Source organism: Trematomus bernacchii, unplaced genomic scaffold, assembly GCF_902827165.1.
Source record: "Trematomus bernacchii unplaced genomic scaffold, fTreBer1.1, whole genome shotgun sequence".
In the NCBI taxonomy this organism is placed as follows: domain Eukaryota; kingdom Metazoa; phylum Chordata; class Actinopteri; order Perciformes; family Nototheniidae; genus Trematomus; species Trematomus bernacchii.
Genome location: NW_022987685.1, coordinates 1,491,968 through 1,514,071, shown reverse-complemented (window position 1 = coordinate 1,514,071; position 22,104 = coordinate 1,491,968). Strand labels below are relative to the sequence as shown.

Sequence of the window (22,104 nt, the reverse complement as noted above, 5' to 3'; positions counted from 1 at the left end):
CTGTGTAAATTCAGTTGCATGTGCACATCCGAACGCACATAATGAACTAATCATTGACAAACTCACAAAAATGCACACCTGCTTTTAATCAGGCCAACAGGTGTTCACAGTGTGTGTGTGTGTGTGTGTGTGTGTGTGTGTGTGTGTGTGTGTGTGTGTGTGTGTGTGTGTGTGTGTGTGTGTGTGTGTGTGTGTGTGGGGGTGCATGTGTGAGAATGGAGGCAGATCATTTGATGATTGGATGATGCATGTTTACGCAACTTCGTAGGAGAAAGGTTGGAAGACATTGATAAAACAAGTGGATAATGAGCAAGAGGAGGAGAGGAAAGTAAATGGGATAGGAAGGAAAGGAAAGGAAAGGAAAGGAAAGGAAATGTATGGTATGGGATAGGAAGGAAAGGAAACTAGAGAAAAAAAGTTGATTTTTACTGTCTTGAAAAAATTGCACCATGTCTTCAAATAACTGTTAAAAAAATATATTGATATTTTCTTAAAGCCTCAATGGATATAAATTGTTGTGACATGCAGAGTCGATTCACAGGAAAATATGTAGTACATACAGATTCACTGCGTCACTTTTTTTGCAGTATTTAGCTACTGTACTGCAAATGCAAAGAGAATATTACCTGCTGTCTCACATTAGAAGTGGTAACCTGTTGCTCTTGTGTTTCACGTTTAGTCAAATATGCCGATAACACCACAGGTGTGGCCACATTTCCCAGAACTGAAATCTACCGTATTGAGGATTATTACGTTACAGCCCTGGGAATAATGGAGATAATCTCCTATCTAAATGCAATATGCGACAGAGGAAAAGACAACAATACAAAAGTAATGACCAAAAAGAAATAATCTGCCTTGGGAAACGGTAGCTGATTAAACCGGAACAACAATGCCTGCGTCACAATTGAATTTGGAAAATGTTAAGTACAGCATGTGCCAGAGGGCCAGCATGAAGGATGCGATGAAGGCAGACAATGCACATAATCACACCCACTGTAAAGCACGTCACACACACACACACACACACACACACACACACACACACACACACACACACACACACACACACACACACACACACACACACACACACACACACACACACACACACACACACACACACACACACACACAGAAAGACAGACAGACAGACAGACAGTACATAGGGCTAATGTCATTTGATTCATTGCATCTTCATGGTCTCAGCTAGCATTAGGCCAGCCCGCCCCTTCCTCTTTTTTTCTCCATCCACCCTTCTTCTCACACTGCTATAACAAGTCCCATGACCTAATACTGTGAAACTGGAATAAGATAAGTGCGATCATATGACTGTTTTCAGTGCAAATCACCTGAGTAAACTCCCTGAGGAAAGTGTGAAATACAAAGACGTAGGAAGTGTTTTGGTTTTTGTATTGCCCTTTATATAAGGATATTTCACACTGGTGGTTGGATTTATATTCTCTCTGTGGAACACGTATAGTTTCTCATTTCTTTCAAATTATTTGTTTTATAGCATTGTTATGTGCCCTTTATGCTTTATGCTTTTACGGGGTCTCTGTCTGATTTCTCGATGTAGCACCACTTGGCGACTGGAGTGCAGCACCAAGATGACATTTGGAGGTTTTATTCCCAATGAGCAGCACTGAAAGTGGAGTTCGAGAGCATTTGAATGATCCTTGGTTATGCAATTGTCTCCTAATATATGTCAGTGTATCCTGAGACTCTGCTCATGTAGGTCTTCCCCTTCTAACTGTGAATTCACAGTGTGTTGTGTGTGTGTGTGTGTGTGTGTGTGTGTGTGTGTGTGTGTGTGTGTGTGTGTGTGTGTGTGTGTGTGTGTGTGTGTGTGTGTGTGTGTGTGTGTGCGTGCGTGCGTGTGTGTGTACTGTTCCCTGCAACTTTTGCTGGTGTTGTGCTGTGTGTGACAGTTTGCAGGGTGTGCATGGTTGTGTGTGTGTGGATGTGGATGTGCATGCATGACTGATCTTTGGCTGCAGCCGTGGAAGCTCCAGGCTCGAAGGAGGGAGGAAGGAGGAAAAGTGGTGAAGGGAGTAGAAGCGGAGGAGGGAGGCAATGAGGCGGCGAGGCAAACACATGAGGGAGCCGTTATTGTGGGAGGGGGGAGCAGTGGTACTGGCTGCCTCTGGTAGCTCAGAGAGCTTGGTTACTTGGGTATAGGACAAGATTAGAGGAGGGATGGAGAGAGGAGGATGACGCCACAGAGAAAGACAGGATGAAGGAGGGGGGAGTGGAGGAGAAGAAAGGAAAGGTAGTGCGAAAAAAGGATCAAAGTGCAGAGATAAAATCCAAGAAACGCAAGGAGGAGATGCAAAGAGATAAGAAAGATGTGGAGGGAGAGGCAGAGCATGAGTGTTTGCAGCTCGGGGATTACAGCTATCGAGCGGCTGAAAAGCTGATGAGATGCGTAATTAGGCAGATTTAAGGGCCATAGCAAACGCGCCCCACTGGGCCGTGGATACAGCTGTCCAAGCATGTTAGAGAGTGCTGCAAAGTGCTGCCCATACTCTGGAGCTCGCTGCAGATTTAAGGCGATGGCAAACGCAGCCCAGTGGAACGAAAAAGAAAGACATGAGGGATGCAGCCTGGCTGTCACATGTAAACGAGTGCTGCACACGCATCAGTAAGCCTCCAGTTTGTGGAGTGTGTGTGTGCATGTCCAGATCTGAGGAGGATAGTGACTGCAATCTGCAGAGAGACTGACAGCTGTCCACTTCATTCACTGCATCATTCCTGTGAGACATTAACGAAACACAAATCTGAACACCTAATGATGCACCTGCTCCTTACTCTCCATTCTTTCTTTTTCTTCTTTGAGTTGGGTCTCAACAAATATACATTTGATATTCCAAATTCATAGTAAATGCAACTGGAGAAAGAGCCCCGGCGTAAACCATACACTGCATTATTGGCTATTTTACTTTAAATGGTACGATCATTTACTAACTGAACATCGTGCGGTCCTCAACAAGACTTAAAGGGGCCCTGTTATGCTTATTTGCTTTTGTGCTTATACTGTGACCTGTCTCCATACTTTAATGTTCAAAAAGGCCTCTTTTCACCCTCTGTCTGAAACCAGAGCCCAGCCTGCTCTGATTGGTTAGCTGGCCCCTTAGCCTATCACGTACAATTTGTTGGAGTGCTAGCCTATAGAAGAGTGTTACATTGTGATGTCACTATGTTGTGGAAGTAAACAAAGGAGTCTAATGGAGACATTTCAGGTGTGTGGGAGAGAAACTCTCTCTGGATTGAACTTTGGGTTTTTAGCATTTGCAAACCATTTACATGCACAAAAACCTATATAACACACTACAGGGAATAGAAAACCCTCAAAAGTATGGTAGGGCCACTTTAAAACGACAGATTAGGACCATAAACGCATCATGACAATGTTTTTTAAGGGTAATAAATCTAGTAGGATGTAGGATCATTTTCTCATAGACTTCTATACAATCAGACTTTGTTTTGCAATGGCAGTTACATTGACTGCCGGTTGAAGGCTTCTATGCATTGGCATCATTGACGCTCAGTGGAAACCAACAACAATACTGAGTTCAACATTTGCAGCCTGTCAGCAGTGTGTGTGTGTGTGTGAGTGTGTGGTCTATATCCTGGCGGTCACTCAATGTTTCTGCCTACAGGACTGTGCTCATCATCGATCTGCTAGCGAGCTCATCCATCACTTTGAAGACAAACACAAACTCACACACAGATATACAATCATTCATTTCTGACAAAGCATAAAGTGTGCAGGGTAAGTAAGTCAGATCAAGACTCTCAAGGTCACAAAGGTTAAGACTGATAGCAAGTATAATGTATAATCCCAGAGCTTTAATCAAAATCTTATTCCTTCTCTTTCTTTATCTTCCATCCTCAAACACCTCCTCTTAATTTGAGAACACTTCCTGTTTCTGTCATGTGGAAGACAATTCATCTGCCTCAGCATAATTTAGGGAACAGAAGGTGAAGTGAAGTTCAGAGTAAAGTAGTCTTGCTGTTCTCTGGCCCCAGAGGAGACTGGCTCCTTCAATTGCATATAAATCTCACCACAGGGTATCGAGTCAATGTAGGTTAATATTATCCTGCCTGAAGCAATAAAACGTTCCCTTAATTGTGTCTGTGTTTTAATGTGTTTTATCTGAGGGAATCTCTCCTTTTAAGTGCTGAAATGTGCTCTTTTGTCGAATAAACCCGCAGCCAAACTCCTCACTTTCCCTTCTTTCTGTCCCTCCGTCAGCGTGCAGCACGAACATGTGAGAGTGTGTGTGGGCGAGGACATCAGCCAAACGGGGTTAAAAGGGTTTTAATGGGCTGTGACATTAACACAAGAGAAGATGATGCATGATATTATGACGCTGGCTGTGTGTTGTGGCTGTGTGTGTGTGTGTGTGTGTGTGTGTGTGTGTGTGTGTGTGTGTGTGTGTGTGAGAGTGTGTTTGTGTATGCTTGCAAAGTTCTTTTTTGAAAGGGGTGTGTTTCAGGCGTGAAAATGAAATAGCTCTGGAGATAGAAATTGATTAGGTGGAATACTTTTCTCAGGGAAAGAGTGCATCGATAATAACTCAAAAGAAGCTGTTTGCAGTGATGAGCATGCATATACAGTGTGTGTGTGTGTGTGTGTGTGTGTGTGTGTGTGTGTGTGTGTGTGTGTGTGTGTGTGTGTGTGTGAGGATGTTATTTCATTCCTCCTTGTTTTAGATGGATGATGTCAATTTCTCTTCCCTGAACAATCTCTCCCCCATTTGTGTTCGCTCTCTCCTCTCCCTCTCCTATTTCCACATATTCCCTTATTTTAAATTATCCTCTAACTCACATCTCTCTGCACATGATGCCCTATCAAACCTCTTTTGTTCTCACTCGCTCCCTTGTTTTTCTGCCTGTTTTATCCAATCCTGTCTCCCTCCATCCATCCATCCCTCTCTCCTGCCTTGTCTCTAGAAAGACAAATAACAGCAATCTTAATAAAGAGGTTAAGAAAATCCCCTTGTCACTGAGAGCTTAAAGGAAAGAGAAAAGGACAGAGGCCATTTGCTCTTATATGGGAGGGGGAGAATGGAGGGAGAAAAAGAGAGGAAAGTGGGAGAGAATACAAACACACGCACTATAATGGGAAGCTGCATTAATCCTTCCTGATCTCTCTCTTATATCCCTGACTGATGGAGTAAGCACTCACACAGTATACCTGTCACTTCATTCCTTCACTTGTCACACAAACACAAGTCCTTTGAACACACTCTTGTCTTTACATGTTCACACTCTTCTAGAGTCGCTCACACTCTTCATGCTATACTGTAATAAGTTTAGTATCCAATTAGTCACCGCGGTAACAGCAGAGGAACAATCATGTCCTCTAAGCCAGCCATTTTCCACACTCTCATGCTGTCAGTTTCTATATGAACTGTTTCTATTTTCTTCCCTTTCTCTTTCACTCTTTGTGACACTTGGATGGATTTGGGAACAGGCAGCAGGCGCAATGTCACAGAAAAAGACACAAAACCAACACAAAGAGATGCAAAAGGGCCACGGACACATTTCATTCAGATCTAATGGACAATAAAGTATTCCAAATGTGAATCAGAAAATGATGCAAACAGACAACAGAAAAATGCAAATGCACCCAAAGATGCAAAATGGGAACAAACAAGCACATTTGCAAAAGCTGTAACCCCAACAAAAATAAAATGACTCTAAAGGGACAGAAAACACCTACAAAACCACAATCAGACTGTACATTTGAATGCAAATCTAATGGACAATAAAGCTATCCACTCCGGAAAATGATGCAAAACAAGCAAGAAGAAAAATGCAATCATTCATAAATGCATTCAAAGATGCAAAATGGCAACAAGTGCTCATTAGCTGGAACAGTTTACAAAAACATATAAAATGACTCGAGAGACAGAAATCAACTAACAGTAGATACAAGGGCCATTTGCTGGGTATTTATATAAATCATTTCCGGTGAAGTTCCACAGAACCCTATCCAGAGAAGAGTTTGCACATGTTTGAAAACAAACAAGTTTTTATCACTAAAAAAGAGACAAAACAAGTTCAAATTAATTAAATGAAAGGAAATTAATCAGCAGCTTTTCTGGTAATCGATAGGTTTGTGACACACGTGCATTTCCAGCTGCAGTGTGATACCATGTACAATATGTTTGCACTGATGCTAAACAGTCGGACAGCGCTAATATTGAGTGTAAAAGGAGAAAACTCGTCACACAGTGTTATTGTTCAATAAAAGAAGATACGATTGAACAGAAGAGGAGAACAGATTGAGAGAGGAGAGCAGAGAGTGGAGAAGCCCTGTGCTGTGGCATTAATGTGATGAGAATTGTATTATCATTTTGAGTATGAAATGAGTGGGTGATGCTGTGCGTGTGTGTCAGTCAGATGGTAGAAACCACAGCAATGGTGGCAGTTTATTCACAGGGATTATTCATTAACTAAATCAATTAGATAAGAGGGTTTTCCTCATAAATTAAACTGTTAAGTGGAGATTACAATAACAAGCTGCAGCAAACATGTTAACATTTCCTGATGTATCGAGAAAATAAACATGTGTGGGGATCTTTTTTGGTATTAAAAGGTCAAATTGACATTTAAAATTTGAGTTGTGGTGTTAAGATCCAATTCCTGTATCAGGAAATCTGTTGAAAATGATTTGTTGTCACCATCTTTCTTAGAAAATCTCCCAGTTACCAAGATCCAAGAGATGCATCTGTGCTCGCAATCTGCCCGGACCTGCTAATAAAAACAGTGAATGCGTCCAAGCTGTAATTGTGAGTGGGAGGGTGGCTCTGTTCCTGTGTGTGAGAGTGTGAGTGGGTGTGTGAGTGGGAGGGCATATGAACTGTGGGAAATCACAATCAGAGGAGAGGGGGCTCAAATTTGTGTATGGTTGCATAGACAATTACACTGGTTGAACAGTGTGAAGAAGTTGGAATGCACCTTTCCTGCCATAATGAGAGAGAGAATAGTCTGTGTTCCTGCCAGGATGAACTACCGCGAGTTGGCTAAGGCTGTTACACACACACAGACACACACACACTGTCATGTTTCCATCACTTTAGAGGACATAACATGGACTTTTCCTGGAGAATTACCCTGACATTAAAGGCCGTTACAAACCTGAGGCTTGCCAAAAGAAAAGAGAGGAAATGTTAAATACTCTACTGTGAACATAGAGCTTTTATTATGAAAAAAAAAGAGTTTGCCGTATATAAGCCACTGTGTTTAGGTCTAGTGCCTCTTGAATTAAATTAATTCAGGGCTTGCGTAATGTAACTTGTTGCTAACGTGCTAGCGAGCCACGGCATGCTAGACATGTCATAGCTTATTTTTATTCTATCTTTACTTTATTTATATTGTAAACATATTGAATATATATTGTATTCTTGGTTGTTGCCATTATTTCCGGTGCGAAAGCTTTTACTCGTTCCCAGAAAAAATGACATTGCCGTGTTATATTCATGTTCTGTGTGAAAGTATTCATGACATAAAACATATTGACATTTGAAATATTATAAAAAGAAGAGGTGTAAAAGCCTATTTGCCTGTTCCTAACCATAACCTTCATTTGTAACCCTTAAATGTTGTGATAACGTCATTGGGACTTGCATTTTGTCCCCAAAAGAAAGTCCACAATGTGACTTTATAAAAACTGATTTATGTCCCCACACTACTCACACACACACGCACAGTTTATATCTTCCTCCCATGCACACACACAAAGGCTGTAAAATGAAAATCAATGTGAATAGACCTTCACTGTCACTGCAGTAATGACTGGGACAGCTGAGCAATGAGGTTGGCAAGAGTTATAACAGGTACAATTAGCGCAGTAGCACACACACACACACACACACACACACACACACACACACACACACACACACACACACACACACACACACACACACACACACACACACACACACACACACACACACACACACACACACACACACAGTAGCACAGGCTTAACCACAGATAAGCGAGGTTGGCAGTTAAATCCAGTTGGAGGACAGACTGCGAGGCCGGGAAGAAAGAGACAAAGACAGAGAGGGAGGCATCAAAAGAAAGAGGGCACAAAAAGCCAGAGGGAGAAAGATTTAGATGTGGATGGGGGGGGGGGGGGGGGGGGGGGGCGGACATTTTCGAGGCCTGGCACAGAATCAATTCACAGCATCACCAGCAGCGACACCAGACAGGCCTGGCAATCAACAGCTGAAGGGACCTCGTTACTTCAAGGTCACACACACCTACCACACACCCTGATGAAACTAGACCGAGGACATGGCGATGTTTCACATGAATTCTCCTGATTCCTCCTCCAATGATAAATGATTTTAACTCGTCTCTGGTATCACCACATTTGAAGTGGTATTCTCTGCACTCTGTCTTTATTGACTGTTTGGGGAGCTGAGTGGAAGGATTAGTCGGCAACTTGTGCGAGCATTGATTAGAGAAGTGCAGGACTTAAATAAGACTCCTACACCCAAATACTGCTTCACACCCCTGTTGGCTTTAAAGATGATCCTAAACCACTTTCAATGATGTTTACTCTTAGCCGTTAGCTTGGTTACAAATCTGATTGTGTATGTCTTGCAAATCCATTTTACGAGTAAAGAAAAATGCAAATGTTGAAAATAGACTTGATCTTTTCAACTACTAGTGTTAGTGATTATACTTTATTCTAGATATTTTAACTTGATTCTCAAAATAATAAATACTTCTCCGCATATACATTTTCGGATGTTTTAAAATGACTAAATGACATATTTTAAGATGGTGCACAGTGAAGTTTAGTAGGGCTTCCATTTGTTTACTTATCGTCTTGCTTAGGCGTCTGAAATGGTTTCATCAACTTCAGAATCCACACTTTGTTGCTCACTTGTACTCATATTACTAAATAAATACATTTTGGATGCTTCTGGGAATCATTTTGTTCTTGTGGAAGTGCCGCTCAATTCCAACTATTGCCACTTTGCCAGAATGACCCTAAGGCACAGCGCGGCTCATGACAAACTATTCCTACCTCGCATTTGACACAAATCTTTAGGTGTGGATTCACACAGTATGGAGGTTATTTGTGGGGCCACCAGGCTGCGGAGATATAACTTCCCAGTCACTTCACTTAAGTGGTATTGCATACTGGAGAGACAGATGTATTTACACCATTTCAACCTCTGGCGAGAAAGTGTATTTGCACTGCAATCCATGTGCTTCCTACACTTATTTTTTCGCACCATCCCAAGACACATAAATGGTGTGCAAAAGTAATTTAAGAGAGGACCTTTCTCTGTGTGATGTGCTGAATGTTGCATCACTGGATGAGCAGCAGGAGGCTTGCTGTTCTGACACTGACTACTAAAACTGTCTCTGAAATACATTTCCTAAACATAAATCTCATATTCTCAGTAACCTGTAACCCTCTCCTCGATACTCTTTGTCTGTGAGGTAAAGGTTGGCGGCAGAAAGGCTATTTTCCTGGCATTTGGTCCAAAACCTCTTGAGACTGTAGCTATAACTGTGATTTAGCTCAAATCCACCGCGGTGCACTGAGTTCTGAGTGCTGTCTGATTATTCTGACCTGGTGTTTGAAGGTCTGTCTGCAGAATCGCAAGAGGTTGTTTCTACGACTGCAACAAGCTAATCAGTGTTTGGCTCATTAGAAATAAATTCGCTTAATTAACGGGAGCCACAATCGATGGAGTGGAAGGGGAGAGGAGAGTGGGGAGATGAGAGTTTATATTTACGATGTGGTTGACGACAAAAGGAAGGAGAAAGCATCCAATAAAGCAGTGAGCAGGAAAAATGAGGGACCGCTATGAAAAAGAAGCAGGAGCTAAAGAAGATATATTGCCTGACTAATATGGACGGTGTGGTTTTCCATTTTAACCTTGAGGAGGAATACAAATCCTATACACACACACAACCACACACAATCTTTACTCATAAGCCTCTGGTTAGATCCTGCATGAAATCCATAAAAGCCTCCAATCACGTATGAAAGGGAGAAATGTAGCACGCAATACCACATTATATGCAAATTGTTCTTACTCTAATACCGTCTGATGGAAAACAATACATGGGCGAAGAAAAAGTCAATATGTTTTGAAGCAAATATAATCTGTGAAGTGGACCGGTGTGCAGACAGGGATCAATTTGAGCTGCAGCCATGCAGGGCGGGTGGCCACAGCCTTCATAGTGTCTCCATTAGTCCACACAGGAGAAGTGGGGGGGGGGCAATTTCACCCAATTTGTCTGCAGACTAATGCGTTCATCTCTGAATAGCAGCCGCACTCGGGATGTTTAATTTTGAAATGCTCTCCAGCTAAGATTATTCATTACACTGTGACAAAATGGAATCGATTCTGTTTCCACACCGTATTAAAGCAAATCCAGTAGAAAGTTAAACCACCTCCAGGTACTTTTGGAATACTTGACATTAACTTATCAAGCAAAGAAAGAGCCTTGCAATAGTTTGTAACAATGTGTAATATAAAATAGTTTTTAGCCAAGCTAGTATTTTTCGCCAGTTGGTTGGTCAGTCAACAACATTGGTCAAAAACTAAAACATTTCAACAATTATTGGATGGATTGCCATAGAATTTGGAATTGATGTTCTCTTAAGAATCAATTTGTGTCTGAACTCTGGAAACACAGGTACAAAATAAAGCTTAGATGGTATGCCGTGTACCATCGTTTAGATCAGTTGAGTAAAGTGATCTGCTTTTAACACACCTCTAAGAAGTTGTAGGAAAGTAGAGTATTAAACACAAAATCTCATTTAAATGTCATCAATAAACACAAAAAAGACTGGAAAGCTGTTTGTGGGAGAACACACTGCTCACACAATCCACTTCTAACACACTGCCAGTGGAAATTTGTGGCGCAATTTGCACGCATGCAACCAAATCCGATGAGAAGATGTCATTTTTCCTAAAGGCATTTACATTGCTTCTCACAGAACAGAAACATTAAATGAAATAGCTTTTTGTTAAATGTCAATTTGACTGTTTGAACACCTTTGTATGTGTTGTTATCATTTGATTTCATTAACATATCTTCTAACAAGACAGAATTTGTTTGTTTTACTTTAAGATAATCCTTGCCATTGGGTGCAGCTACTATCTTTGTACCGCAGATTATAACAATAACGCCCCTCAACACTTCGCATTGCGGTCTCCAGTGTCAGAAATATTCTTCAGTATATCCTTTGAGAAATAAATGATGTTGTGTGGGGAACATGTTAGGGCACAACGATGCTGCTTTAATTCCTGAAAACAGTTTTCTGCTGGACTAATTGTCTATTATGTAGGTGGGAGCGTCCGATCCCACCTCATTCCTGTAATGATAATAGCTTCTCGCGGTTAGCTGTTAATTACTGCTGCTCTGCCCGCGTGTGTCTAACTGTGTGTGTGTGTGTGTGTGTGTGTGTGTGTGTGTGTGTGTGTGTGTGTGTGTGTGTGTGTGTGTGTGTGTGTGTGTGTGTGTGTGTGTGTGTGTGTGTGTGTGTGTGTGTGTGTGTGTGTGTGTGTGTGTGTGTGTGTTCATTATGCTGAGCACGCTCGATGGGTGTGTGCAGCCATGAGTGAAAGCACCACTCTGCCGGAGAGACAGGAAAGGAGAGCGTCTATAAGTTGGATCGAGACTCAACACACAGGTGAGTCTCTGAGTCACCCTGACCTTCTGATTGGTCCATCAGCACACACACACACACACACACACACGTAGATAAAATACTCACATACAGATTGCGTCTGCAGCCCGGTGCGGCGAGGTGATGTCACAGCAGTTGATCTCAGTGGTTTGTAGTTGACTCCACCATCTGGCTTAGCTGCAGGACACACACACAAACACACACATTGTTATATTAATGTTACAAGACCACAAAATACCTCCTTTAAAACCCATTTTCTGACACTTACAGCACACACTGAGAATATGCACACACAGTCTCTATAGAAACGCAGAAGAAACATTTACAGTAATTACAATATCTTCCACTGACACCACACCAACCGCTAATACACACACATATTCCTAGGCATGAATAATTTATTTATGTTCACATACATTTAAAAATATCCTGCTTGAAATCAATTAAAATGCAGATGTCCTTCTCTCACAGCTCCCAAACAAATCTCCCCTGCCTCCTCTTGCCTTTGCCCAACCGTAAAATATGCGAGTCTCTGGAGCTCCTCACCAAGCCCCGCATTAAATTAGTGGCTCTGAAATATTAAATCTGGGTGTTTCAGAGAGTGTAAACATCCCAACATGGGGCAGCGGTGACCGTTAAAAGTCCTGCTGTTAACCACGGCACTTCCAAAAATCACTTTTCTATTAATTAACCAGGGACTGTGACACTGTTTCCTGCAAAGTTTTGTGTAGGTGGGACTATTTTCCTCCATCATTGTAGGCTGTAATCCTCATAATGACACGTAATTTCCAATGTAACTACTGTTGCAGGGGTAGGAGAAAAAAAAGGGCACATCACTTCCTGTACAGCCGAAGATCTATCCAAGAGGAACCAAATATGTGTCCCTATTCTTCACCTAATAACAGGGCAGCAGTTAGAAAAGAATTGGTGCTGTTTCAAGTGTTATGGTCTCGATATCCCGGATTAATGTATTTATTGAGATACATAAAATGTGATAGGCAGGCTATTTAAAAAATCTTGCAGAGCCACAACGTTAATTCCATTTTTGCTCAGCACACCTGCCAGAAATGATGAGACTAAACTATGTTGGAAAAACGTAAAACTCAAACCTATGGTCCGTTTGACACAGTGACAAAAGTAGGCATTACAATGTCTATACTCAATCCAATTGCTTTCTAAATGTGTGTTAGATTTACATTTTTGTCCCTTCAAATAAATGCATTAATAAGTGGGGGAACTAGCACAGTGAATTTAAAAAGACTGTGAATGGTGGTGAGACAGCTCCACTTTTGGAATATAAACAAGTATTAAATCTGTCAAAAAACTTTTTTGCTTGCTCAGCCCCACCAGAAATCTGGAAATGCACCTTCTGTGTGTGTGAGGCTTACAGTATGCATTAACCAACTGCCGGATTCACTGACAACTAACATATCTTGTTTTTTTTTTAGCAAAGATGCTGTCATTTCTGACTGAAAAACCTAAGCGAAATGCGCACATGGAGTTTGGTTGTGTGCCAATCTACTGAAATTTGCCTTGAACCTTTAAAACTCGAGATTGGTTCCCCCACTTTTGTACTATCAATCAGAATAGGGTAACAAAATGGACATTTACATCTAAGTGTCACAGTTTATTAATTTAACCTTCATGTGGGAAGGTTGATTAAGCACAGTTGCACTTTTTAATCAACTTTACACTCAAAGTTCTGCATTGCCCGCCTCAGTTAGGACTTTAGTGTAATGTTCAAGGGCAGTGTGTGTGCCGTAGTCTCTTTGCACACACTCCAGCTTCTCACAGGATTTAAACTGACAACTTGGGCTGTGACCTCACCTTATTTAACATTAGGCCCTGAAGTTTGTATGTAATTATATAGTCAAGCTTGGGATGAAAGTATTTAATTTAATTTACAAGCTACTTCATATTTACTTCCATTCAATGTCAATATTCCACTTGTGTGAAGGTAATGGCACTCGTACATGTCCACTGTGCACGGAAGTGTGTGTGTGTGTGTGTGTGTGTGTGTGTGTGTGTGTGTGTGTGTGTGTGTGTGTGTGTGTGTGTGTGTGTGTGTGTGTGTGTGTGTGTGTGTGTGTGTGTGTGTGTGTGTGTGTGTGTGTGTGTGTGCATAGCAGTTAGCGGTCATGACAATATGAAAGAGTGACTGGGGGTCCTTTAAGCTCCCTCCGAGGCATTCAGCCGTGAATGCCTATTAGAGAAGCACTTACCTTGAAACACACACACACACATACATACGTACGTACATACATACACACAATCTAGATGTACCCTAAAGGTAGTTAAAGTTGTTTTTGCCGTTAATGTAGATCAAGTGTCACGTTGACACTCTCTGACAACCACATGGGGCTGATGATCAGAGGTCAAAGCATACTGAGGGCAAGAACTGAAGAGACAATGCACATAATTACACCCACTGTAAAGCACGTCACACACACACACACACACACACACACACACACACACACACACACACACACACACACACACACACACACACACACACACACACACACACACACACCACACACACACACACACACACACACACACGACATAAGACATACATGTATCATATCAAGGATAACCAATAGACTGAAACCAATTTTGAGTTGTGTTTTTTTAACTGCTTGAGACATGCTTCATGTTAGGGCTCCTTTATTAATCGAAATGTTATAAAAATCACAAAATGGACTGATGCAATATCCAAATCGCAGTAAGAGCATTATTTATTATATGCTAAATATGTGAAAATATCTGAATGAAGTGTTGTGGAGCTGCAGACAAGTACCGGCCTAAATAGGTACTCCACAGACTAAAAGTCTAAAAAAAATAGAAAATCTTTTTCGGTACAGTTCACTTAAAACACACACAAAAAAACAGTAAAGATCATTTAATATCATTTTTGATTAAAATAATATTAAAAGTTTTAAAAGATATATCCAAAAACTAAACTATAAAGTAAGGCTATATTTTAGGTCTTTAGTCAGTCTAACTTTTTTTTAGCATGTCATGTTATCCATCTCATGCTAATGCAGAATTATCCAAAAATGTGTAATGTGTTATCCTTCATCAAAGAGTTCCCATGCTCCATTCTTTATCTCCAACCAAATGGTTTCCATCCATTCGTTACACCCAACAAAGTAATTATGATGTTGTAATTAGGTTTAATCTGGTCCCACACTCCATCTCCATAGCAATCATCCATCGCTTCCACACCTCCAGCAGCTTCCCTGTGCTCCACTGCTTCTCCTCTCTGTTCATCTTTTACCTGTAACTCCACCCCTTCACCTCTGCCATTCATTGCAGTATTTTTTCATCACTTTATCACTCCCTTCCTTCATTTCTCTCCATCTTTGTGCCTTTGTTTCATCATTATTTTCAGCATTCATCTAGCCATCCCTCGACCACCTCCACCTGACCTGCATTTCGCCTTGCTCGTTTATATCTCCCATCTTTTACAACTCCAATTTCCTTTCTTGTGGCTCTATTGATTTGTACATTCACCAATACAATTAAACAGCACCATCTGCACACATCAGCATCTCTGGAACAGGGCAACAAATTAAACAGTCGAGACCGGCTAAACTAATTATGCCAACACTGGAAATAGTTGCCATGCAAAATTATTAAGAACCAAGCAACCAAGTAATTCCTTATTAAATAAATCATATCTGCAAAATGATAATGGACCAGTTTCATACATGAGATGATTAATGAAAGAGCCTAGCAACCAAGGAAGAACCAACAAATGAAGAAAATTATAAAAGAAATTACCAAAAAATCAAAGAGCCAGAATGCCAAAGAGACAACCAACAAACAAACCAAGGAACGAACTGAGTTACCAGAGAAGAACCAAAGGAGAAAACAAATCGCCAAATAGCCAAACAAAGAACCAAAGAATGGAACAATTCATTAGAAAAATTATGGCAGCCTCCTAGCGGCTAATGAAAAGTCATTTTTAATTATTTATCCCCAATCGTATTATGGCTTCATTTGGCTCACCTCTCACCGCGAGGGAATGCATTTAAATTGCCTCCTCATGTAAGAATTATTGATTCTTCAGTGAACCAATGCAAGGATTCAGATTACAATCAAAGTCATTATCCATATGCACAAAGCGTAAAACTGCAATTTCATTAAACCTGTGTGCCTAAATGACCTTTGACCTGAGGACAATGAGTACAGACATCTCTATTTCTGCTACTGTTTTAACATGAGTCCCTTTCACTCTCCTTAATTCAATTCATGACTTTGGTATAAATGATGCATGAACTATATCAAAACTGCACAAATTCAACTATGGAATTAAACATTAATGTTTTTATTACTCTTTCTTTCTCCTTTCTTATTCTCTGTCCCTGTCTCAGTTTCCACACAACACACAGATGAACGGTGTGTGTGGATCCATAGTGGAGCAGCGGTGCGCGGCGGAGCGAGGATATTGCAAAGGTCAAACCGAAACACGGAGCACACTTTTAAATACGCTCACACACCGGCACACACACACACACACAGAAACACACACAGCCTTCACACGCGATGCTCTGTTCGACAGTGACACATGGCTTATGCAACACACGCTCAGAGATGCAAAAAGATGCAAAAAGAAAGGAATACAACACAGAAACACATGGCTGAAATGCAAGATGTAGGAAGAGCGCACACACACACACACACACACACACACACACACACACACACACACACACACACACACACACACACACACACACACACACACACACACACACACACACACACACACACACACACACACACACACACACATTCACAGCTCTTGTCAGTGCTGTATTGAGTCGAGGGTGACTGAGTGACTCACTGTTGTAGCTGACTGCCTATTTGGCTGTCTGCACTGCCAATAGACACACAATCACAGAGTCAATACCCTGTGAACGCTCACACACAGGCAGACTGAACGACTGCGCACCGAATGTTTTCAAATGTGTGCAAGGTGGCAGAGGGGATGAGTCATTCCTGCCTTCAGAAACTCTTCACAACTGGGAGTTTGACTTTGCAACGACCTTTCAGTCTGTCTTTCTCTGTGTGCTCTCTGGAGCAGAACTCACAGTGAGCTCAACGTGTACCCTATGAAAAATCAACACCTGGTACATATGGAAAAGAACAGATATTTTAGTAGATAATGTATAATTGAGCATCCACTTTCTCTTACCATATCATTTCACTTGTACGAAGAGTATTAAATGGAACAATTTGAAATGTTAAGAAATTCACTTATTCCCCCATCTTGAAATTAAGTTATTTTGGGAGAAGATATTGCATCGTAATTGTGCTCAATGACCTCATCATACCATGTTTACATATACCAAGAGAATTTAATGAAATCATAAAAATGTTATGGACACACTTGTGTCCTTGCAAACACTTGGATGAGATAAACAATACCGCTCCAATGTCTTAATTTAGCTAGAGCCAGAACAATTAGCCTAGCTTAGCATAAGTGTTTTTCTCGTCAATATTTTTTTGTTTAAGTCCTGTGTCAAATATCCTTGTTTAATTTGTATCACTTTAACTGTTTGTAGTCATGATTTAGTTGACTTAAAGTTTGGGTGTATCGTTTTTACCATAGTCAATGAAACTGACATTTAAAACTTTTTCAGTTATCAGATTATATTGAACATTTAACTCAATCTAGTCTAAAATATCAACTTGTTTCTTTCTCCCAAACCCTGATGCTGTCATTGTCGAAAAAGTAAATGAGTGTCCTTTCAAAATTGTCAAACTTCTGCTTGAATTGCTCACGAAAAAATATTTTTAGATGGTATATTCTTACAAAATGTATAGAGAATTATATCAAAGTAAAATGTTGCGAGTAATGCAAAGGAAAACTGGTACCTCTCCGCACCTCCTGCCTGTATTACTGCCCGCAGGAGCGCTCGATATCAGCAGGCAGGCAGCACTGCAGATAACAGGTCGGACTTCACGTCGTCTCTTGTTGATTTCTTTGCTTTGAAAAGACAACAAGGCCAAGCAGCAGACACCAGCTACTCAATTTCTCATCAGTGTGTTTTTCTGCTGAATCACTTCTGCTTGCTTGGAACTAATCTTTACCTTTCGAGTAGTAATTATTGAATGGGATGCTCTGTTAGAGATCATTTAAGGAGGCTGGTCGCTGGAGATTTTGCTTTGCGAACCAAATCGGCCGGCACTGTCCCGATCAGCAGAGAAATCTGAACAACAAACAAATAGGCCAGAAAGTTTGACGATACATTTCACAGGAAAATAATCACACATGATCCCAAATATCAGTACACCCGGATATAGTTATTTTCCATTGGGCAACTCCAAAAGTCTATTGAAGCTTGGTATTCGAAGTAGGTGAACAACATGACTGATATTTCACCACAACACCTCTAGAGATGTTATGGATTTCGTCCAAGTCTCAAATCCTCATCCCTGCTGAGAGCAAGATCCCCCTCCGCCCACTCAGCACCTTCAGGAGTACTTTGATTTAATATCTTTCACTTTAGTGCAGCAGGAGAGTATCTGAACCAGTTTCCAACCAGCGAACTCAAGACATCCTGATAAGACGCCATACAAGAATCAACAATGAGTCCCAGCAGCATTGAGGAACGTGTGAACTGAGAATGAACCGAATGAACCAGATGCATCGGTGCAACGTGGCTCCAACTGGGTTCATGTGCTGTTAAATTGGACCAGAAGTGCACAAAACAAACCACAAGCTTTATATAGACTCACTGGATAAAGACAAGACAAAGAGAAGACAGACGGCGAACGGGGAGAAGAAACTTCAACTGACCAACAGCAGATACTAAAACAAAAGACACCCTCTCCACTGTTGAAGAGGCATGACTCACTGAACTGTATTTTCTTGGCAAAAGTTCAGTTTCTGCAGAATACATACAGTAGAAACTGGTTTACACTGATAGAACACAAAACAACAAGGCCTTTAAGGCTATAGTTTGATTGAAATAAATGATTACCCAGATTGTTTTATGTGAATCCTTGTCAAAAGAAACGTTTTTTACAATAAAAAACTGGCTCACACAATAGAAATTCTACACAAATGTATAACATATAACATATACCTTTTAAATACAGGTTCGTGTGGAGTTCACCTATTTAAATGTTCTCTATTTAAATACAAATTGAACACAAAGAAGTTAGATTGGGAGGGAAGGGAGGTTAATGGTCTCACTTTATTGGGTTCCTGAAGGGACTCAAATATTATTTCTTTAATTGGAGCTTTCATTAAATCTTCTTCCAAGATGTTGGACTCTACTCTTTAAGCTGCCTATGAGCCAAGAAGTGTTATTACTGACACTAAAATTACATTACCCTGGATCTAGAATCTGCTTTGAAGCAAATTAGCTCGAACAGACAGGTGGGTGTTTTGTTTCAAATCTACTTAGTGCTGCTTTGAGGTCCGACTAATGGTTCTTTGGATGCAAAGCAAATTCCCTTTCTGTCTGTGGATACAAAAGAATGTTTAAATAATGATGGAGCATTGTGCACATCTCACCTCTCCTCCTGTATTGTGCTTTGGCTGGTATTAAATTATGTTTATGTAACCCCCTCAGGGTGACAACTCCACATACATACACAATTAGCCGCAGGGACACACACACACCGTAAATGAATCATGTACCGTACGCTCCAATAACGCCTCAGCTCCCATCTGCTCTCACTTAAAAACATCTTGAACTGTTATCACCTGCTTTACAGTACAGAAACACACACGCATATACACACACACACACACTTGAGCAACCTATATAACCAATCCATATTACCTTGTAGTGTGTGGACGGCCCCTTGAGCACACACACTCTGCCCTGAGGTGGTGACACACACCTGCCACAGCTTCAACCTGGTTTCACCCACACATTTCTTTCTTACACACAAACACACACACGCATATATATACACAATCACTCCAGCAGCATATCCTGCAGCAACAAAATCTATCAGCATAGAGTATGCATCAGCAGGATGTCACATCCAATAATAAGCAATACAGTACTGATTGTATATGCGTGTATAGTGGAAGAGGATGCGTGTGTATGTTTGTTCATGCCTTTTTATTTATAGATCAATGGCTGTTCCCTTGTGTTATCACAAAACAGCTACTACTATAAGATCTTTATTTTATTTTGTTGTCTATACTAATTTTTATAGGCCAACCTGAACATTTTCATAGCCCTCGACAAGGAGCAAATGGGATTTCTTTCCATAATATTTTTGCATTTTTACAGAGAATAAGCTCTGTGGCAGTTATAAGTTAATAATAGTAACATGTTTTCTTCCGCAAAATAATCACAAACAATGATTATGGTGATTCTGAAAAAAAAATCCCATGTATTCAAAGATGTCAGAAAGATTTCCAATTGTTTTATCTGTCTTATATCTTATTAAACAGATGTTCTGACATTTTAAAGACCAAAGGATAAACTGATTAAACTAGAAAATGATTAATTGTTGAGGAGAATAATCATTAGTGTGTATTTGTGTGTGAGTGAGACAGAGAGTTAAATGCAGAGAGAGAAGGGAGAGCAGAAAGTAGGTCCTATACTGTTGCCATGGTGATTAATGAGATACAAAAGATTTAACGTTATCATTATGGGTATCAGAGGAGGGGAATGTGTGTGTGTGTGTGTGTGTGTGTGTGTGTGTGTGTGTGTGTGTGTGTGTGTGTGTGTGTGTGTGTGTGTGTGTGTGTGTGTGTGTGTGTGTGTGTGTGTGTGTGTGTGTGTGTGTGTGTGTGTGTGTGTGTGTGTGTGTGTGTGAGGGAGAGACATGAGAAATTAAGGAGTCTTCTGTATGAATAAGTTGAATCTAAGCCCCCCCGGCTGTTTTGGATCGATACTGTTTTCTCCCATGTAACTGGGACGCTGTTTGGCAGTGAGGGTGAAGAAGGTCAATAAAAACTCACAGCATGTATACAGCAGATTTCAGAGTAAATCTGCAGAGTAAATCTTTGAGAAATCAACTGTCTGCCAGCCAGTTGTTTTCTCCTTTAAGATATAAATTAAACTGCCTTCTTCTGACAGGCAGCTGCAGGCAGCACACCTCTGAGAGCAGGGGGGAGTTCAGCGGGGGCAGAGGTAGCAGCCAGGGCAGGGGAGTGGGTGTGGGGTCTTGGGACTAGAAGGTTGCCAGTCTAAACACAGCCTTGGTAAAAATGTGACTAGAGTAGCGGTGCCTTCACGCAAGGAATCTGATGCTCTGGAGGTCTGCAGTAGTACACGCCAGCTAACTGTGAATAATTGCTTACAGAAACAAGAGAAGGATGATGAATGAAACATTGTAGGATGACTTATATCTCACAGGCATCTCAATTAAAGATTGCGCAAAGAAACCTACTTGACCTTTTTCTTCATTTGTTACATATAGATAAATGATAAGTTAGTTGTGACTTTCCAGGTTAAAAGACATTCCTTTGTGTTGGATTCAAGTGCTTTTCATCTTTTCAGATTTGACAGTAAGCTGCTTATTCGCTGTATTCAGCTGAAAAGTGTGTCCTTGACCGACTAGCACTGTTAAAAGCAGTCGATGTTTGAAGCTGCATTTTGAAAAATCGAAAAAGAAAGCTGGTAAATTGTTCACTTCAAGCGATAAGGGCATGTTGTAGGTCTCGGGCAAGTGGATTTTAATTCCACACTAAAATTAACTGTAATAAATGGCTCCTCAAAAGCTACTTATCCTAAACCTTAAAGCTGCACGTCCTAATACTTTTAAATTAGCAATGGGTCAAATCACTACATGTAATGTGATATGGACTCGCATAGAATTATCCCCCAACTCTGTAATTCCCCTCTGCTCTACGGAGCACTTTAGCCTCTTTCAGCTTGTTGTTTCGGTTCACTGTTATCGACTTCATCCAGCTGCAACGATCATCTGTTTTCAGCTTAACAAAACTCTACATGTACAATAAGTTTATGCTACCATACATCAAATGGACATGGAAACTGGAACCTTAAGCTGCTAAAGAATTAGATATTTTCCCTAGGAAGTTAGTTGAGTTTTGCAAATACGTTCACCCCCAATAGGTAAAAGAAAATGCAGCTTCATTGGGCTAAAGCAAAACGTATAGCATTGTTACTTAAAGTATAGGACAATACATTCCCCATTATACAGTAAAACAACTCCAGTGTTACTCTACAAAGCTGAACATGCTTAAAATAAAGAAAAAAGCTAAGATTTAAGAACTGAAAACAGAGTTAAGTCAAAGAAAAACAGGCTACGTGGTATTGATGATTGGCCCGCCATTCACACGGGTAAAGAGCCTGCATTGCCATTTCTCACAACCCTAAAACATACGTGAGTGTGTGTGCATCCAGTAGTTCAATCAGGGACTTCTTGCTTCCACAAATGAGTCAAATTAAGGCCGAGCGATCGAT

General features: G+C 40.8%; 1 protein-coding gene across 3 annotated transcripts in view; it reads right to left on the bottom strand.

Annotated features, from left to right (window-relative positions):
• slc8a4b (solute carrier family 8 member 4b) overlaps positions 1-22,104 on the bottom strand; it is a 91,429-nt gene that overhangs the window by 56,526 nt on the left and 12,799 nt on the right. For 2 of the 3 annotated variants that reach the window (XM_034136525.1, XM_034136527.1), the window contains exon 2: positions 11,777-11,866. The gene's annotated coding sequence lies outside the window, so the exon portion shown is untranslated. The remainder of the gene's footprint in view (positions 1-11,776; positions 11,867-22,104) is intronic. The other variant, XM_034136526.1, reaches the window with a different exon arrangement.